Genomic DNA, 19,752 nt, shown 5'->3' with positions numbered 1-19,752 from the left:
ACCGTTTTCGGGGTGGTTCTCCCTCTGCAGGGGGTGGGGTGCTGGTGTGGTGGTCCTGTGGTGGTGCCTCCTGTCCACTAGAGCCGGCGGAGGTGGTGGGCAGTTCATCGTCCATTCTAGTGTCAGGGGCCCTTGTTGTGTCACAGTGTCCCTCCTGGTGTTGAGTACTTCCTTCAGCACCCCTATGATGGTGCCCAGGGTGGAATTGATGGCTCTGAGTTCCTCCCTGAAGCCCAAACACTGTTCCTCCTGCAGGCGCTGGGTCTCCTGAAACTTGGCCATTACAGTTGCCATTGTCTCCTGGGAGTGGTGGTAGGCTCCCATGATGGAGGAGAGGGCCTCGTGGAGAGTGGGTTCCCTTGGCCTGTCCTCCCCCTGTCGCACAGCTGCCCTTCAAAGTTCCCCTGTGTTCCTGGTACTCCGTCCCCTGGACCGTGTGCCCACTACCAATGCCCCCAGGTCCCTGTTGTTATTGGGTTGGTGGGTTAGCCTGGGTTCCCTGTAGTGGTGGACACACTGCTGCTTGACGTATCCTGGGGACAGAGGTATGGGCCCGCTGGGTGGGTGCTGTACTGGTGTTTCCAGAGGGGGGAAGGTCTGTAGTGGCCTGTGACTGTGTGAGGGGAACCGACTGTCCAGAGGTCCCTGATGGGCCGGGCTGGCATCTAGATCCAGTTGGACAGAGCTGCTGTCATCACTGTGGGCATCTTCTGTTGGTGGTGTGGACATGTGTGGACCCTACACTCTGGTGACGTTAGGTAGGGGTCCTGCAGAGGTATAAAACGATGTTTATTACATGTGTGTGGCATGGTGTGCAATAGGTGGGTGTCCATGTACCCCAGTGCTTGCATTCCTGTGTGGGTCCTTATGCAATGGTGGTTTAGGGGGGTGTTTGGGTATGTGCAGTGGCCATGCTTTGGTGATGGGTGTCCATGATTTGTTGTTGCATGCAGGGCTTGGTGTTGGGATGGGTGGGTTGTGATAGTGGGACATTTGTGAGGAGTAGGAGTGATGGGGGTGAGGGTGAGGGTGGGGGTATGTGATGGCATGCAGGTAGGGTGGGGGATGTAATAGTAAAGCTTTGACTTACCAGAATCCATTCCTCCATCTACTCCTGCGAGGCCCTAAGGATGCAGAATCGCCAAGACCTGCTCCCCCCATGTTGTTAGTTTTTGGGGAGGAGGTGGGGGTCCACCGCCAGTCCGCTGAACCGCAATGTGGTGTCTTAAGACCACAGAACGCAACTTCCCCGCAGTTCGTTCCACCTGATGTCATCCCTATTTCTTGGGTGCTGTCCCACTGCATTGATCCTGTCCACTATTCTTCGCCATAGCTCCATCTTCCTAGCAATGGAGGTGTGCTGCACCTGTGTGGCTCTACCCGGACGATTTCCTCCACCATGACCCTGAGCTCCTCCTCAGAGGACCTGGGGTGTGTTTGCCGTGCCATGGGGTGGTGTGGGTGATGTGTGTGGTGGTGTGTGTAGTGGTAAGTGAGGTGCTATTTAGTGGTGTGTTGTGTGAGGTGCGTGGAAGTAATGTGGGTGATGGTATTGTGTGTCTGTGAATGCTTGGTAGTTGTTTGTAGGGTCTCTCTCTGGCCTTCTCTCTGTACTTGTGGTCAGAGCGGTTTGTGGGTGATGTGGGTGTGTGTTTTATATTGTATTGGGTGTGGTGTGTGTATGTGTATCAGGTGTGTGTATTTTGAATTGTCCAATGTGGTAGTGTTTTGTAAATGTGTATGTATTTTGAGCGCGGCGGTGTGTACTGCCAATGGAATACCGCGGTTGAAAGACCGCCGCGTGGATTCGTGTGTCGAGATAGTGTGGCCGTATTTCTGTTGGCGTGACGGTGGAGGTTTTGTTTTCGCCAGTTTATCACTGACCTTTGGTGTGGCGGACTTGTGTGGGTGTCTGAATTTTGGCGGATTCCGTGCTGTGGGTCATAATAGCTGTGGCGGAATTCCGCGGCGGTGTGTTGGCGGTCTTCTGCACGGCGGTAAGCGGCATTTACCGCCAATGTTGTAATGAGGGCCATACACATTTATTTCCCCTTTAATATCTCAAAAACCACTGAACAGTTTTACACCAAGTAAGCAAAAGCGCAATCTGCTTACGAAAGCTATCTTTCTGCCAAATTTGGTTTAGATATGTCTAAAGGTCCCATGGGAATTAAATGGGAAACACAACTTTTTTCACTCCTATTTTTCTCTGCCCTGCTTGGCGGATCACCCCAAAACTTTCAGTGTACAACAAGAATCACCCCAACACCTTTTTTGGGAAAATTTCGTGAAGATTCATCAAACGGTGTCAAAGATATAGGCAAGTCAAAAAATACTTTTTGCATGGAAGCATGGTCTTAGCTATATATACCTAGAGGCGACTGCCACTAGGTTTTATATGTTTGTTGGTATGTGTGCGGGTATGTGTTTTGGTGGTGTATGCAGGCGTGTACAGTGTGTGGCTGTGTAGCAATGTTGGGGGTAGGGGTGGGGAGGGGGTCCTGCCACCTTTGGGGGATGGCAGGGGGGTGGCAGTTGTGGGGGTAGGACTCGGGTGGGGGTTGGGGGAGACCCCTATCAGTGCATTGGAAGAAATTCCCTGGCACTGATAGTGCTTACGGCCATGGATTTCATGGTGGTTCCCAACCCCATGAAATCCATGGCAGTCAGCCGGGTCGTGATACCGCCGGCGGTCTTCTGCACGGCGGTAAGCGGCATTTACCGCCAATGTTGTAATGAGGGCCATACACATTTATTTCCCCTTTAATATCTCAAAAACTATTGAAGAGTTTTACACCAAGTAAGCAAAAGCGCAATCTGCTTACGAAAGCTATCTTTCTGCCAAATTTGGTGTAGTTGTGTCTAAACACACCGACAGACCTGATTCAGACAGAAGACTCTCAATGTTTTTAGACTTTATTTTATCTGTCTCCTGCTCAAAATCTGCTCTTTTTCAATGTAAGGCAATGGGGAAAATCAATTCCCTGTTTTTTTTTATTTATTTTTTTACAAACTTTCCCTCTTACCAAGTTCAAAATGTTGGCAAGTATGGTACATTAGATCACTGAGGGCAGGAGGAATGAGGTAGAGACATGTGTGAGTACATCTGGCCTTATTTGTTCTTTTTTAATTTTATTGATAAATGGACTGTTAGAGGTTCGATGGACCTTTGGACTCAGTTAAGAGTGATCTATCATAGACAGAATACCTGCAGATAACCTTCATAACAATAACACAATCAATTACAATGGAACATTTGTTAAATCAGAGCCACTAACCTTCACACACCATGGTCCATGTGACCATGAATAAGCACACCTTTAGTAAAAGTTAAAATGTTTTTTTCCCTGTATTTACAATGCTAAGATCACGTAAATCACTCTGTAAACCAACTGATACACATAAATGAACAACACAAGTTGACCAAAACGATGGAAAAACCTTAACCTAAGCAGTGCATTTATCATTAAACATTTGAGAGCGACCAAACAAATTAGTATTGTGAGCGCGTCTGACCTTATTTGGTCTTTATTGTTTATTTTGTAAGGGGACGCGTTAGCGGTTCGATAGACCTTTTGACTATGCTTAGAGTGATTCCACCATAAGTCTCCAATTCACCATTATTTCAACATCATACACAATAAACATCATCAAATTGTCTTTGGAGTCAGTAATCTTTACACACCATGACCCATTTGGTTACGAATAACCACTCCTTTATGTAAAAGTTAGAAAGTTTATTTCCCTATAGTAACAATGCTAATGTCATGTAAATTAGTCTCAAAACCAAGTGGTAAACATACATAAACAACACAGGTTGGCCAAATCTTCTAAGGAATCTCAGTTTAACTAACACATTAACCACTAAACATTTGCGAGTCACAGTACAAATCAATAGCAAGAATAACTGCACAATAGAAATAGCATACGTCTGGTTCAGCAAATGAGCAACATCATCTCTTTATTAATAATTCATTAGCATTCTCTGGGTCTCCCTAACTAACCTATTGATTAGAATAGCATGTTTGGACTTCATGCAAAACAGTTTAGTCAATGTTAATTTGGAAAAACATCTAGATATGGCTCTATCAAAATAGAGGTTGGTACCTAGAAACAAAGAACAAACTTACAACTAGAACAATAGCATTTTGTTATACCTCTCATGGGATCAACAAGCTGCGATTCTCTTTGTCAGTTGTACATCAGTTCGGTCATCATAGGTAACCGACGGTGGAAGGGGATGGTTCAGACTTAGGGGTCTCTAAGCAATCTCTGATCCATTGTCTAAGGGATCAGCATTCAGCATCAGAATTTAAGCAATAAAGTTAAAGATAGAAATAAATCATCAGGAGCTGTTCAGCTCCCCAAACTGAATAAAATGCGCCTCTCTATGGGGGGAATCAAAGTAGGAAAAGGTGCACTCCTTCTCTGTGCAGTCAGGCTAAGTTAGAATCACCTAAAGAGCATCCCACTTTGTCATTGGTCAGGAAATCGTACATTTACAATTAGTCCGATAAGGATTAAACCCCAAATCTAACATATAATTAAACTGTCTTTCACATGTCAACGATTGGCTCCTCTTCTCCTGTTCCCATCATCAGACTTGTCAGGTAAGCTTTTTGTATCCATCCGTATTCGAGTCAGTGCATTCATTGTTAGATCCTGGGAACATCACTGTCTTACGCATCAAACTATACAAAATAGCAATTTCTACTACAAGACATTCTAGCAAGCAGTTCTCATGAGAACGTTAAAGACATCTGCTAACGTTTGGTCAACACAGTTTGAACAATACATGAATTGATTTCTCTGGACATACATTCCCAAGATTTTACTAAACAGTGCAGCTTGATTTGAGGCTGTACAGACTAGGCCCAAACCTCGCTAACTTAAGGCCTATAATTAATAAAGCAAATACATAATGTAAAGTCATTAATATAGCACACTATTACATTTTTCCTAATGCAGGCACTTCAAGTTATAATAATAGGCATTTAATAAAAGCATTACGTATTTAATGGCGGTCACTCAAGTAGGCACATTTTCCAAGTCGCATATTATTTCTATATTAATCAAATTCTATGCAAATTATTAATCCAAAATACATAAAATGCATTAGTATGTAAATGCAGGGTTCACAATCCCTCCTCTGATGACTAAATATGTCATCACACTTTACATCATCCCATACAAATTTTTGTTCACCTAAAATGTGTTCTCCCTAAAACTTTTATTTCTTTTTTCCCTTGTCGAATTTTCCCTAAACAATCTTTCCAATTTAACTTATTCCCTCCTCCGATCATTTTTCAATTTCCTCATTTTAATCACATGATACATTTTATAAATTCCCCATGCTCCAATTATACAAATCAGAATAATCAGTATTACTTGCATTATTTTCAAAATTAGCCCTTTCCCTAAGTTGCCAAGCCAATTTTCCAGAGAAGCAAAACCTTTGCCAACATTTTCCCAAACTCCAGGCTCTTTCAGCTCTTTCAAATCAACGCTATATTTAGCAGCAGATTGTTAACAAGGCTTCTAATTTCTTTACTATTGTTAGGTACATATGAGCAACAATGTTGCGAGTTCAGCATTTTACAAACTCCACCCTCCTTTGCTGAAAGGATGTCTAACACAAGGAGTTTCTAAAGAGTCAGAGATCTTACCGCAGCCATTTCTGTATATATTAGGATCATGGCTCCTGAAAAATTTGTCAACATGTTATCCACACTAGTAGACAACTTTCAAATTTTCAAAGAATTCAGAATAACTCAAACTGAAGGAGTTATTGCTCCAAATATGTCTCCAATTATGCCTGAATAAGATTCTCGCCTTTGGCTAACATGACTATATACTTTATTCAGGATCTCAAGTTGATAAATCTTTGGGAAAACTATCTAAGATGTGAATACCATTCTCTTGGAAGATGGTAATATATGTTTGGTCCACAGATGTAATATACTTCTGTTATTGCTGGGTCTTGTCCTTTTAACATGAACGTCTACTTACTCTGAAACAAAAACACATGTCTACATTCACTCATTCCCACAAACAATGTGTCAGTTCTAGATTTAGGCTATATACACAAACCTTTCCTACATGTTGTGCAACTAAAGCTAACCCCCTTTGTGTCTTTATGTCATTTCTAAATGTCCTTTTCTTAAAATCCTTTTCTAATTTCTCCTTCAATGCCTTTCTTCTATCATCTGTCAGATCTAAGAAACTCTTTTCTACAGGAGCGAGCAATCATGTCAAATTGTTTCGATGGGCGAAAGCTGTGCCAAATGTCAATGTAGGTTCAAGGAATCCTCTCACTAATTCTATGGTGTTTTCCTTAGCTACTCTACTCAGATACTTAATTATAGGAACAAAGGAAAACAGTACATCAAGGTTGGAATAGAAGTATTGAATGTACTCCTGGTTATAAAATCTTGTTAGTAAAATACTACAACTTTTTTCATGAGTAAAGGGCAAATTATAGTAAGTAACTCCCTCATCCACTGATGAAGAAATCTGTGTACAGACATAACAATCTCTCGCATCCATCATCTCAACATACTCATGGAGTAAACAATAGAAAACATTAGAAGAATTCTCCTTCAGGACTGTCTACGTCAAAATATTTATCATCTATCCTAAACCTGTCTGCTTCTGTGAGTGTAGTAGTTGTCTCTAAAGCGGAGGTATGGTTAGCCACAATTTTGTCAAGCCCACAATCAACACCAGACACAATATCATACCTACAATCACCAAGCCAATGCCTATGTAATTACAGCACCTATTCTTCCTAACCTGTTGGCTATGGTTACTCATGATCTGTAAAGAACCAGAAAGTAGAAGAGAATTAAATTACAACTATGCATCAAAAACAAAATCTTCAGTCTTCTTTAGCAGTTATTTCCAGCTTTCAGACTTTCTTCCAGGACCTTTGTCAAAAATAGGCATCTAGTCAAAATCTGCAATTTTCTATCAAAATCAGTTTAGCAGTTTGTCAAATCTGGTTATTTCAAAAGTCTCTTCTGGTTACTTTCAATAGTCTCTTCTGCATTTTCCTTAGATTCCCAATTTTACAAAGTTTAGTTCATTGATCTTCTTCACGTGCCAAAATATTGACCTGGAATTTCTCGATCAAAACAAAAGGACACAAATTCACTCTGCTATTCACATGTCATTGCATACGCCCATTCAGAACCTGGTGCCTTTGATTTGCAATTCTTTTTAACCTTCAATCTCCATTTGACTATCCATCACTGAAATCTTCTCTTCTTGTTGTATCTATTTCTTCTTCAATTGTTGCCACTGTAATTGCTTTTTGACTCTTTGCTTGTGATTTCGGCCCCTTATCTCCTTTCGGTGGACCTCTCGTCAATGCTTTTTTCGGTGCTGGACTTGAAACATCTCTTTGTTCTGCAGGATTTTCTCTTCTTGACGTATCTGCAACTGATTCAAGAGGAGTCAGATCGTTTTGGCTTTGATCCGCCGCAACTCCTTCCCCCTCGCGGTCTGTAATTTGCTCTGTTTGTCTTTCAAGACTGCCTGCTTCTGGGCGAGCCCTCCTCTGACTAGACTCTCCTGTTCCCTCAGTTGAGATTGGTTCACTGTCACTCTCCTTTAACTCTTCCACTTCGTCTCTCATTGGAGTGTTTGCACTGGTTTCAGTTTGTTCAAATTCAGTCCTTGATTCTCCTGTTTCTTTCTCTGAGCCTGGGTTTCGTTTAGAAGTTGTTGGTACACTCAACAGCTTTTCTTCTTTTTCCAACGGACAGGGTACTTTCCGAGTATGGCCGGCATGAATCCAGTTCGGAACTCCAGCGCACTTCACGGCTTTAGTAGTAACCGGTACTACTTGGTAGGGGCCTTTCCACTGAGGCTCCAAACAAGTCTTTCTCACGTGTCTTCTGATCACAACCCAATCTCTCACTCTCAGGTTGTGGCTTTGGTCTTGAGACGGTTGCAGTTTGGTGACTTCCACCTGATGAGAGAAAGAGCGAACAACACCAGCCAGACCTTTGCAGTAATCCAACACCATATCAACTGTCATGTTCACAAGAGCATTTGCAGGAACCACTGGCAACGTCATTGCTCTGCCCATGAGGATTTCATGTGGCAACAGTCCAGTTTTCCTGTCAGGTGTGTTCCTCATACTCATCAGAACTAACGGCAGTGCATCTGGCCATTTCAGATTTGTGGACGCACACATCTTTGCAGTTCTTGACTATAAGGTACCTGCCATTCATCTGCTTGACAAGTCCTGAAGCTTTAGGGCGGTAGCTACAATGCAACTTCTGCTCAATGTTTAAAGCTGAACATAGTAGTTTAATTACTTCATCTATCTGATTCTAAAGAGACCAGAAGACCAAGACGAGGTATCAGTTCCCATAGCAGTAATATCGCTACTGTAAGGCTGTCATTTCTCCATGTAGGGTAAGATTCAATCCAGTGGCTAAAAATGCAAACAATCACCAACAGATATCTCAAACCTCCACACACAGGCATCTCAATGAAATCCATCTGAATTCTGCTACATGGACCTCCTGCTCTTCCAATGTGGCTCATGCTTACCACAGTCCCTTTACCCACGTTCATCTGCTGACAGATCATGCATCGATAGCAGATTGCTTTGGCAACCTGTCTAAACGTTGGATTAAACCAAAATTGCTTGAACATTTGAACCATGGCATCCCTCCCAACATGTGCTTGACCATGAAAATATCTATCCATTTGAGTCAACAAACTATTCAGCAAGATCACTTGTCTCTTTCCTGATACCCATACATCATCCTCATGCTCAACACATTTTAATTTTTGACAATTCCTCTTTTCATCTTTGTCAACATTATCTTGAAGCGCTTTCAATTCATCCAATGTATCTATAACATGCAATGCATAATTTGGGCACATTTCTTCTTGAGCTAACAATTTCCACTTATCTTTGAACGATATACAGTTCAATGTGCAAAACCTTTCGACTTGATCCGCATATCCATTTCCCATTGACACAAATTCTTGTGATTTCAGGTGTGCACTGCATTTCACCACAGCAATCTTTTCAGGCATTTGAATAGCTTGTAACAAATCATGAATTCTTTCACCATTTCTAACCGGTGAACCAGAAGAGGTCAGGAAACCTCTCTGCGATCATAACTGGCCAATGTCATGGACTATCCCAAATCCATACTGAATGTCAGTAGAAGTGGTAACTTTAAGCTGTGCAGAGACATGCCGTGCTCTCGTAAAGGCTACCAACTCTGCCACTTTTGCAGTACACACTCCTCGAATCCAGGACACTTAGAGTATACCAGATATTGTGCACACAGCATATCCAGCTCTCTGCATGTTATCTCTTAAACAGGAACCATCGACAAAAATAATTTGCTCATTTTCTTCCAATCGAGTATCTTGAATATCAGGTCTCGGTTTTGTGCACAAATCAGTAACCCCCAGACAGTCATGTTCAACTTCTTCCAATTTGTCAACCTCAATATTTTTCTTTTGGAAGTAAAGTTGCTGGGTTAAGCACTGTACACCATTTTAATGACACGTTCGGTGAACTCAGGATAACAATCTCATAACGTGTCAGACTGGCATTAGTCAAATGCTGAGTCTTGGTTCTAGTGAGTAAAACTTCGATGGAGTGAGGGACCATGACAGTTAAAGGATGTCCCATCACAAAGCTCTCACTCTGAGGGAGGCTCAGTCCAACCGCTGCAACAGCACGTAAACAGCCTGGTGAAGCTGCTGCAACTGGGTCCAAAGCAGCTGAAAAATATGCTACTGTGCGGTTTACACCACCATGGACTTGAGTCAGAACAGACAAAGAACAAGCATCACGCTAATGACAAAACAACATGAAGGGTTTTGGGTAGTCAGGCATACACAAAGCCGGGGCTTTGCACAGACTCTCTCTAAACTCAGTAAAGGGTTTCATACAGGCTTGGTCTAACACTAAGGGATTGGTAACTTTATGGGTCAACTTCTGCAATGGCTTTGAAATAACTGGAAAGTTGTGAATCCACTGACGACAATAACTCACCATTCCTAAAAACATTCTGACATCTCTCTGTGAGCGGGGGATTTATCTGCAATATGGCTGTGACCCTTTCTCTGAAATTTTTCCAATTCTCTTTTCAGTTAGGTGTCCCAAATATTTAACTTCTTTCTGACAGTACTGTAATTTTGCGGAGGGCACTTTAAGCCCATTCTTACCTAAGTGATTCAGTAAGGCAGTAGTATCATATTTGTATGCTTCTCTGGACTTTAATGTGACCAACAAATCATTAATGTACTGTACTAACGTTGATTGGAAAGGCATTTCCGAAGACTCCAGGTTCTTTTCAGAATCTTGTTGAAAATGTATGGTGACTCTGAAAACCCTTGAGAGATTCTACACCAACAACAGACTCCTTCCAAAAATGTAAAACTGAAAATAAACTGACTATCCTCATGAAGAGGTACAGAAAAGAATGCTTGTGACAGGTCTACCACGGTGAACCATTCGGCATTGCATGGGATCTGAAACAATATCACTGCTAGATTGGGCACTACGGGACAACACTTAATTACAATATCATTTACTTTTCGCAAATCCTGAACAATTCAGAATTTCCCACAAGTCTTTCACAATCCCATTATCAGTGAATTACATGGGAGCTCAGCACTTCTTCGAAAACACCTTGGTTTACAAATTCTGACATTATGGGTGCAATCCCTTCAATTGTATCCTGTGTCATATGGTATTGAGGAATCTGAGAGAAAATCGCACTTGGCTTGACTTGGATCTTAAATGACTCAACTCCTTTAATTAGGACCAATGTATTTCCCTATAAAATCTCACACTTTCATTTAACTGTTACCTGGAAGTCAAGGAGGTGACCATTTGGGACACAAGCCTGTCCACGGCTAAAGAGGAAGCAGTGGCGAACTTCCTAAATGCTTCTGGGTCACTAACTCCTGTAAAACTTGGCAGCATCCTTGACGTGGTCTCCCTCAAATTTTTGCCTCTGTTTCCCAGGTTGTTGATGTGTGCTGGACTCTTTTTTTGCTGTTTTTGTTACTCTGGGCACTTTACCACTGCTATCCAGTGCTAAAGGGCTCCTATGTAAAATGTATGTGTAATTGGCTTTCCATGATTGGCATATTTGATTTCTTGGTAAGTCCCTAGTACAGTGCACTAGAGGTGCCTAGGGCCTGTAAATCAAATGCCACGAGTGGGCCTGCAGCACTGGATGTGCCACCCACATTAGTAGCTCTGTAAACATGGCTCAGACCCACCACTGCAGTGTCTGTGAGTGCAGTTTTAACTGCCAATTAGACTTGGCAAGTGTACCCACTTCCCAGGCCTAAACCTTCCCTTTTCTTACATGTAAGACACACCTAAGGTAGGCCCTAGGTAGCCCCATGGGCAGGGTGCAGTGTATGTTTAAGGTAGGACATATACTAATGTATTTTATATGTCCTGACAGTGAAATACTGCCAAATTCGGTTTTCACTGTTGCAAGGCTGATCACTCTCATAAGTTAACATGTGGGTTGCCTTTAAATATGATTAAAACATAGATTCCCTTTGGGAGCAGATAGACATATGGAGTTTGGGGTCTCCGAACTCACAATTTAAAAATACATCTTTTAGAGAAGTTGGTTTTGAGATTGTGTGTTTGGAAATTACACTCTTAGAAAGTAGGCGTTTTCTTGCTTAAACCATTCTGTGACACTGCCTGTTGGTGGATTCCCTGTCTGGGTCAGTTGGACAGTTGGGCTGTTTGCACCTCTCTCTAGACTGTGACACAAAAGGAGCTGGGTTGTAGTCTGTATATCCTGATGAGCCATCTGTGATAGCAGCGAGAGGAGGAGTGGTCACTTACACCTGAAAGGGCTGTGCCTGCCCTCACACAATGCAGTCTCCAACCCCCTGGTGTGTGTCTGGGGTTTGGACTGGGCAAGGCAAGATCTCACAAACAAGAGAGACTTTCCTTTGAAGTAGGCCTACTTCAAAGGCAGAAAGGTGTATATGAAGAGTACCCAAAACCCATGAAAATTATATAAGTTCTGGAATCAAGAGGAACCTCTGCCAAGGAGTTGAAGAGCTGAGGAGAAGTGCTGCCCTGCCTGTGACTGTGCTTTGTGGAGCTATCCTGCAGTTGCTGCTTCTGCCTGTGAAAGGGGAGAAAGAATGGACTTTGTTGTGCATTCCTGCTTGTGCAGAATCTCCAAGGGCTTGAACTGAGCTTGCCTCCTGTTGTTGAAGTCTCAGGACCATCAAAGACTTCCCCTGCCAGCACCTGGACTCTCTTCTGAGACTCCTGCCCTGCCAAGTGGTGCCCTATCTAGTTCCTGGGCCCTTGAAAGATTAAACTGGCAGAAAAAAAGAACAAAAATCCACGCAGAGACCGCCGCGTGGGGACATTTTCGATGCACCTTCCATGATGCGGCTGACAAACAACGTGCCACCGGCTTCACGACTGAAATCAATGCTCCACCTGCATTGTGGCTGGAAGATCGATGCAACATGGCTGGAGAAACGACACGCAACACCCACTAATGGAGGTTGATAATGATGCAAACCCCACGCAGCATGGTTTTCTGATACCTTGCAACCTAATTTTCAACACAACATCGCTGGATGCGGAAAAACAACGCAAAGCCTGCCCGACCCGACGTGCGTGTCTGGATCGACGCATCGCTCTCTTGCCGTAGAGAAGAAATGACGCACGCCGACCCGACCCGAGGAATAACGGCGGATGGTCTCGCTTGCGAGTGAGAAATCTACGCAGCGCTGGCCTTTTTCAATGCACACTCGCCTGGGTGGCTTTATTTTGACGATACCCAGGTACTTTTTGGGAAATAACAGCATTCTCACAGTTTTCTAAGGATTAAGACTCTTATTCTTTGACAATTGATAACTTGACTTGTGTCTGTTGGATTTTTGTCATTTTGGTCTTGTTTTGTTTAGATAAATATTCCCTATTTTTCTAAACCTGTGTTGTATCATTTTGTAGTGTTTTCACTGAGTTACTGTATGTGTTGGTACAAATACTTTACACATTGCTTCTGAAGTTAAGCCCGCCTTCTCGTGCCAAGCTACCAAGGGGTTGAGCGGGGGTTACCCATGGATGATTCTCCTTTACCGTGACTAGAGTGAGGGGCCTTGCTTGGACAGGGGGTAACCTGACTGCCGACCAAAGACCGCATTTCTAACAGCTCCCATCAACACATGACAATGAGCCAGCTCTGGAGGTGTATGGGATGAACTGAGCAAAAGTAGTGAAAGACTGCTGGTCCAAGGGGGACACACTGTAATGCCCCAGTGCCTCCAGGACAGGTTCATCGACCTGGCTCACTAAGGCCGCCAAGAGGTAGTGAAGACTGAGGCAAGACTTTGAGAAAAAGTCTGGTTCCCAGGAATAGACACCATGGTAGACGAAAAGGTGTGGGTTTGCCACTTCTGCACGAACACCGGGGGACCACAGCCTGCCCCAGTAATCAACAAGGAAGCCTGCCTAAGACCGTGGTCCGAGTCAGTTTTGAAAAGGAAATCTGGAAGATCATGGACATCCAAGGAACTGTGATTACTGTCCAGTGAAGCCACACCATGGTAGCCAGGAATGTGTCCTGGTTTGAACAAGTATTGGCCTTGCTTGAGGAGCTGAGTGACAACCAGGTGGGGCAGGATGAGATGTTTGTCGAAGAACTGTGACATATAGCCCATGTGATGGTGGTGCCCTAGGCAGTCCTTGAAACCACTGGGACACGTTATTGGATGGCGGACCTGTTCCCATCAGTGATCATCAGCACCCAGCCCCCCCCTTCCCCTCAGGGCCAGCCACACTGGTCGCCCCACTGACTGGTGCGAGAGAGAATGGAGGCTGGAGACAGAAATATGGTCTGCGCCCTAATCCAGCACTGAGCCAGCTGCTCCGGGCCTATGCATGCATGGGGTATATAAAGTTTGGCATTAATTTAAGAAAAGTTGGAAGGGATGTAGAGTGTCACCTGGCCTCCATGATACACCTTGGCCTGGTGTGGCCTGAGGGGATAAATAAACACTGGAGCGGCCACTCAAGGTACTCTAGCTATTTTTACTCCTAGCCTCATTGTCACATTATTTGTAGCTCTTTCTACATGAGGCCTATCCTGCATGTCCCCACCATGGAGGCAGCACAAATACCATTTCCCTCCACTTCCACCATAAGCAGTTGATCTTCCAGGGTACGGAGGAGCTGCCATCTTGAAGCAGAAACTAATGTGCATTGCACATGCACATGCTCTCTCAAGCCCAGAAAGCAACAGTTATAATAGAGGTAAGCTAAACCCAGCCCAATCAGATCATATTGATGCCAGACCTGAGTGCTAATGTACACCATGATGTTTAAAATAACTGGTGGTTTCCAATACAAGGGTGCTTTCAGTCATCGCTATCTCCTGGTGAATTTATCTGATGTGTTGCAATCTTTGCTGTTGCAGCACAAGTGCCGTAGGAACTGTTTTGTTTAGTAGGAGTTTCATGAACACAGCATTCCAAGACCAGAGTTACTGTGGAAAAAAAAGTACCTCAATCTGTGGTCGAACAGCAGAGTGACACCAATAAAAACGATTAGTATTTAGCTCCATCGAAGTGACAAGGCACGAATAAGAAGAAGACGAAACTGAAATGACATGCTGGCCAATGAAAAGCAAGGCACTGAGAGCGACAATGGGATAAACCAATGGTAAGTAGTGGGTGGGATAAAAGCCACTTTTACGTTTTTTTTAAAAGAAACAATAGCACCCCAAGTGACTGCACGCATGCATGTTGCCTGCAGGATCGACCTAAAAATCTGCAAAACTCACAATATGAGCACTTGCAGTTGATTCGGGGAGCTGACAGAAACATACCTTCCCCAACCCACCACCACTTCATGCCTGCCCCGCTATGACCTAGTAAGCCATGCTTCTCAAGCCTCACAGTCGAACCATCTGGCCTAACCAACCACTGAGCTCCATGTCTTCAATATTGAAATATCTTCCTGAAGAATGATGATGAAAGTGAAGACATCTTTTATATTTTTAACTTCACTTTATTGACAAACTTTGCATATGTATGTTTCTGACTGGAAAGTAGGGGGAGACTGGCTTCCAACATGGTAAATTTGTCCTGGTGTCATTTTCAGGCACAAGGGCATAATTCAGCAATGTATGCACAATGTCTGCATTCTGTTGAGCAGCATCCTGCAGTCAGTGAGTGGGCTTTCTTATGTTGACTTCCAACTTGACCTGATTTAAAAGGTAATGTAACGTTCTTTTGTTCAACTATCCTCTTGGCTGAGAGCCAACTGGAGCCTAACAAATGGATGCCAAGGAAACAAAGGCATAAACTTATTACTTCACAAGTATGTTTAGAAAAATTATGATCTGGAGGTAGGCTTTTGACTTTGTTTAACGCACTATGTAAGAGACATGCGTGTGCTGTCAGAATGCAAGATGTAGCTCTACATACGCGTAGGTACACACATAATAATTTAAAAGGCACCTAGTGTAAATTAATAATTTTATAGCACTACTAATCCCAATGTAGGGTGTCATAGTGCTTTAAGTCCCACACAGAGGCACAACAATTCATACATGTGTAAATAAATGTCCAGAACAAATAATACAAGACAATAATGGTTATAAGGTGGAGGAATCAGATATTGTCCATACTCGTAGATATCATGGGCCTGATTATGAGTTTGGTGGCGGGAGAGCACCAGAACTGTGGTGTGGAGACCGCTAGGTCTGGCCACAGAGCTGGAGGTCTCCACACTAGCCTCAGTACGAGTTTTCCACTGAGCTGACTGGCAGAAACCTTTGTTTGTACTGGTCAGCACAGTGGGGAACCTGCAGTAGCATTGTACTCAGTTCCACAAGGACAATGTTGTGGGCAGTGCAGGGGCCTCTCTGTCGCCCCCTGTATTTGTCCTCCACCAGCCTTTTTATGGCATTTGAACCACCATGAAAATGCTAGAGGAGAACATGGTTGTAGTCAGCACAGCAGCTCTGACTGCAGCTCCACCGTGGCTGATTACAACCACAACCGCTGTCATCCTGTCGGAATCAGAGGTCCTGGAAGAGATGGCGGTCTTTTGGTAGCACCGTCCGCCAATCTTGAAATATGGTGGTCAGACCGCCAGTTTCAGCGGTCTGACCTCCACTGCGAGTCTGGCAGGTTTTGAAGCATTAGACTCGTAATCTGGCCCAAAATGTTAATGGTGAATGGCAGAAGATGCTCTTCCGTTAGAACGGAGGAGTGATGCCCCTCTGCCTAATATGCCCCCCAGGGATAAAAAATAAAATGGTAATAAAATGAATTTAGTGGCAGCAGTGAGCTATGCATAGTTTAAAGTGTGCATGTCTTTTTGGCCGTCTGTCTTGCGACAACCAGCCAGACATGGGCATTTTAAACTTCTCTAACTTATCTGCCTTAAAATAGCTGGGTTAAAGAAAGACCAAGCCTCCAGGGCTCTTGAAAGTGCTGAGAGAGGCCGCTCCCTCCAATGGGACTTCTCTCATCCTGCTTACCAGCGTGAGAGCAGCGGCAGGATTGCTTAGGGGAAATAGATCACTGTGCTACGTTAGAACCATTGCAACTTACGAACTGGAAGTAAGAAAATTACCTTGGTGTCAAAAAGCAGTAATTCACTCACCTATCTACATAAAATACCAATCTGTGATCTTCATGTTAAACGATGGGCTTTGCAGGAGGCACATTACCCTTTTTGCTACTTTATGAGTAAGGCTCTCAATTTTCTGTTTTTGCTTATTTCTACAGATGAATACAGGCAGAAAACAATATGTGTCCTGTCAGTATTTATTTTTATAATTGGAAAAATACTAAAAAATGTGCTTCCGGTGAGTGACTCTCCATGCTGTCTTTCGTGAATTTTAAGGCAACAGCTGAGCAGACAGGATGGGAAGTTAAAAAACAGGTTGATCTCTCCCTAAATACAGGCATGTTGACATATATTTGTAATATAATGCTGGTATGTACCTGAGGCTGTAGTGGTTTGCTATATTTGGCTGCTTAATTTGTTAAAACGCAACAGGCATCAACGTAATAGCGCATGTTTGTCAGTTGAATAAATTTGGAAGTGTACCATTTTACAACTTCATTGTTCTCAGAACACAAAACAAACATGGATAAATACCAATCAGATGGCCAAAACGTAATATGGATAAATACATGCAGAAATGATTTTAAAAAAATACCATAAAACCGGGGAGTCGTATTTCTGAGTCAAAACTGTGATTGGACAAAACGCTCCAAGAACTTCATTAACCACTAGTTTTCTTGCTGCTAATATATTATAATCTCCTCAGAATTGCTGGGCACACAACGATCTTTGCAAAAGGTGTCTTAATTGAATAATATGTTAAAATGCACCCTCATTGTTATCAATTAATAAAGCTAGATTTACCGTCACGTATGTACATACTGTCAGTTTTTTTGAAGCAGATTTGTCTAAAAATGAATATATAAGTTGAGTTTCAGACTATGATTTTCAAACTCTGCCCCTCGTGACTCCACCCCCTTTCCTCTACCACCACTTGACCCCAATGTATGGGATCCAGGAGACATTTTGTTCTAATTCCATCACGGCTGACCTCTAATCCTGCATGGTTTCTTGCTCCATACATATGGGCACCACCAGTTGTGCGTTATAAAGATGAAAGCCATTGGTGAGTTCTATGAACATATGTAGTCAGCATGTCAGAGTCCAAGTGTCTATGTAATGGCACAGAACTCTAAGGTTATTTTCATTTAATGCAGAAGTGGAACTTTGTTCCATATCACGTTTGGGCTGCCTGTGGTATGTTAGTCTGGCCAGGAATGAGGCAGTGTCCTCCGGTGAGAGTGTGATTAACAACGGTGCTCGACGCTTACTTCCTTTGCCTCACGAAAACCTGTCGTTTTTTTTGTGTTGTTTACATAATTTTGCATAGCGCTGAGTAAGACGTGATCATTATATCCCTGATCAGTGTGTATGTTAAAAAATATACATTACAGAGAAAACCAATAATTTAAAGACACGTCATGGAACAGAATAAACATGATAGCAATTGCCAACAACCTAAAAGGCCGAGAAGACACGTCTCTCAGCTCTGCCATCACAGCAGGTTGGGTTTGAGGCGCCCATTGAATAAAATGAATCTTTTACGCTTCTGCAGACAGGACGGTTAGAGGAACATCGGAAGCAATCTCGCGCCTGTCATCCGTGACGCAATGGATGCCACACGGGGCTCTTTATGGCAGGGATGGTATGCCATGGAAGATTATGACATGCACAGGCATGATAAGACTGCCATTTATTGATATAATAATTCCAAACAGACAGGCATGGGTGCACTACTGCCTGCAGACACGTGATGGCCACATACTGATCAGGGTGCACTCTACTCACACATAAGGGGGTCGCTGAAGCTCCACAATTAGCCACGAGGGTAACGTCATATGCAGATAAGACCTTCCAATCAAATGCTCACCACGTGAAGAAGTGACTGTGTAAATACGTAATGATGCACGTGTACTACAATGAGCCACCTGGTATCTGAGACGCGTGGGACATGCGTGTTCTGGCGTGAGTGGACATACACGAACTTCCAAGTGCGGTTCTTGGCTGTATGTGAGCCCTTTCGTCATCCCTCTCGCCTGGTGCCTGCTACGTGGAGCTCCATGCCTGCCACATTCAGCGCCTACTGCTCTTCGTGGCGCCCTCTTCTGAAACACTAACATGGTGCTACATTGTCAACTAAAACTTGTATCCACGTTGTCCACATACCAGGCAAGTGTGAAGGCTTTTTAGTTGTACACTCTTCTTTGTTTACATTGAACGTATACACAATACATTTGCCTTCGCTTGGTGACAACGCGGGCAGAGTATGTAAAATAAATTATAATTCTTAGAGCACGAAACTTCCACATGTGCATTTCTGATCTTAAGCTTTGCAACTGTGTTTAGGCCCTGCGTCTGCACCGCGTCCTTTCCCACGCCCTCTCCTGCGTTCTATAAACAGGGTGAGACATCCAATGTTCTGTTGTGATCGCTGCAGGCAGGGAACGCTTGACAGGTGCACCAGTTTGGCTGGACTGGCTTTACAGAGGAGGGAGAACGAACTCCTGGATTTGCGCGTCGCCCAGAATAAAAAGAGAACATCTTTCATTTGACTCCAGCGCAAGGAAGAGGTTCTAATGTGCAGAACCTCTGGGAGACAGAAGTGGGCGTGACACATCCCGGTCTACAGGAATCACATAAGCCCAAGTAGCTCGCCGTGATCGTATAGTGGTTAGTACTCTGCGTTGTGGCCGCAGCAACCTCGGTTCGAATCCGAGTCACGGCATTGCGGGTGGCAATGTCACGGCAGTTGGGCAGTCTTTTTAAATATTTTCTTTTTCTAGGATTTCAAAACATATTTTTTCATACTGCTGAAAGAATTCAGTCGGATATTAACCCATCAAGTAAACAAATACAATACTCTACGTTTATTCTGCGTTATTGACTCACTGCATGAATATTATAATTAACCGTTATCCACATTGGAAGGCATATTTAAATTGCTACTTAGAAGCAGTAGTTTCATTTAGGACACTTATTGAATAACATGGGCTCAGTCTAATGATTTTAAAAATAATTTAATCGACTTGATTAAATGCATATAAAATATACACTTTTGAAAATATGTTCGTCAAAGTTTAATACGCATTTTGCGGATGTAATTTTTAATCCATTTGTGAAAAAGAGTC

General features: G+C 43.3%; 1 non-coding gene across 1 annotated transcript; it reads left to right on the top strand.

Annotated features, from left to right (window-relative positions):
- The first annotated feature begins 19,277 nt into the window (after positions 1 to 19,277).
- TRNAH-GUG (transfer RNA histidin (anticodon GUG)) lies at positions 19,278 to 19,349 on the top strand. The gene has a single exon. It is a non-coding gene; the product is annotated as a tRNA-His (tRNA).
- The last annotated feature ends 403 nt before the right edge of the window (positions 19,350 to 19,752 follow it).

This window comes from Pleurodeles waltl, chromosome 12 (assembly GCF_031143425.1).
Source record: "Pleurodeles waltl isolate 20211129_DDA chromosome 12, aPleWal1.hap1.20221129, whole genome shotgun sequence".
NCBI lineage: Eukaryota > Metazoa > Chordata > Amphibia > Caudata > Salamandridae > Pleurodeles > Pleurodeles waltl.
The sequence above is the reverse complement of the archived record's forward strand: the minus strand, read 5'-3'. Positions and strand labels throughout refer to the sequence as shown.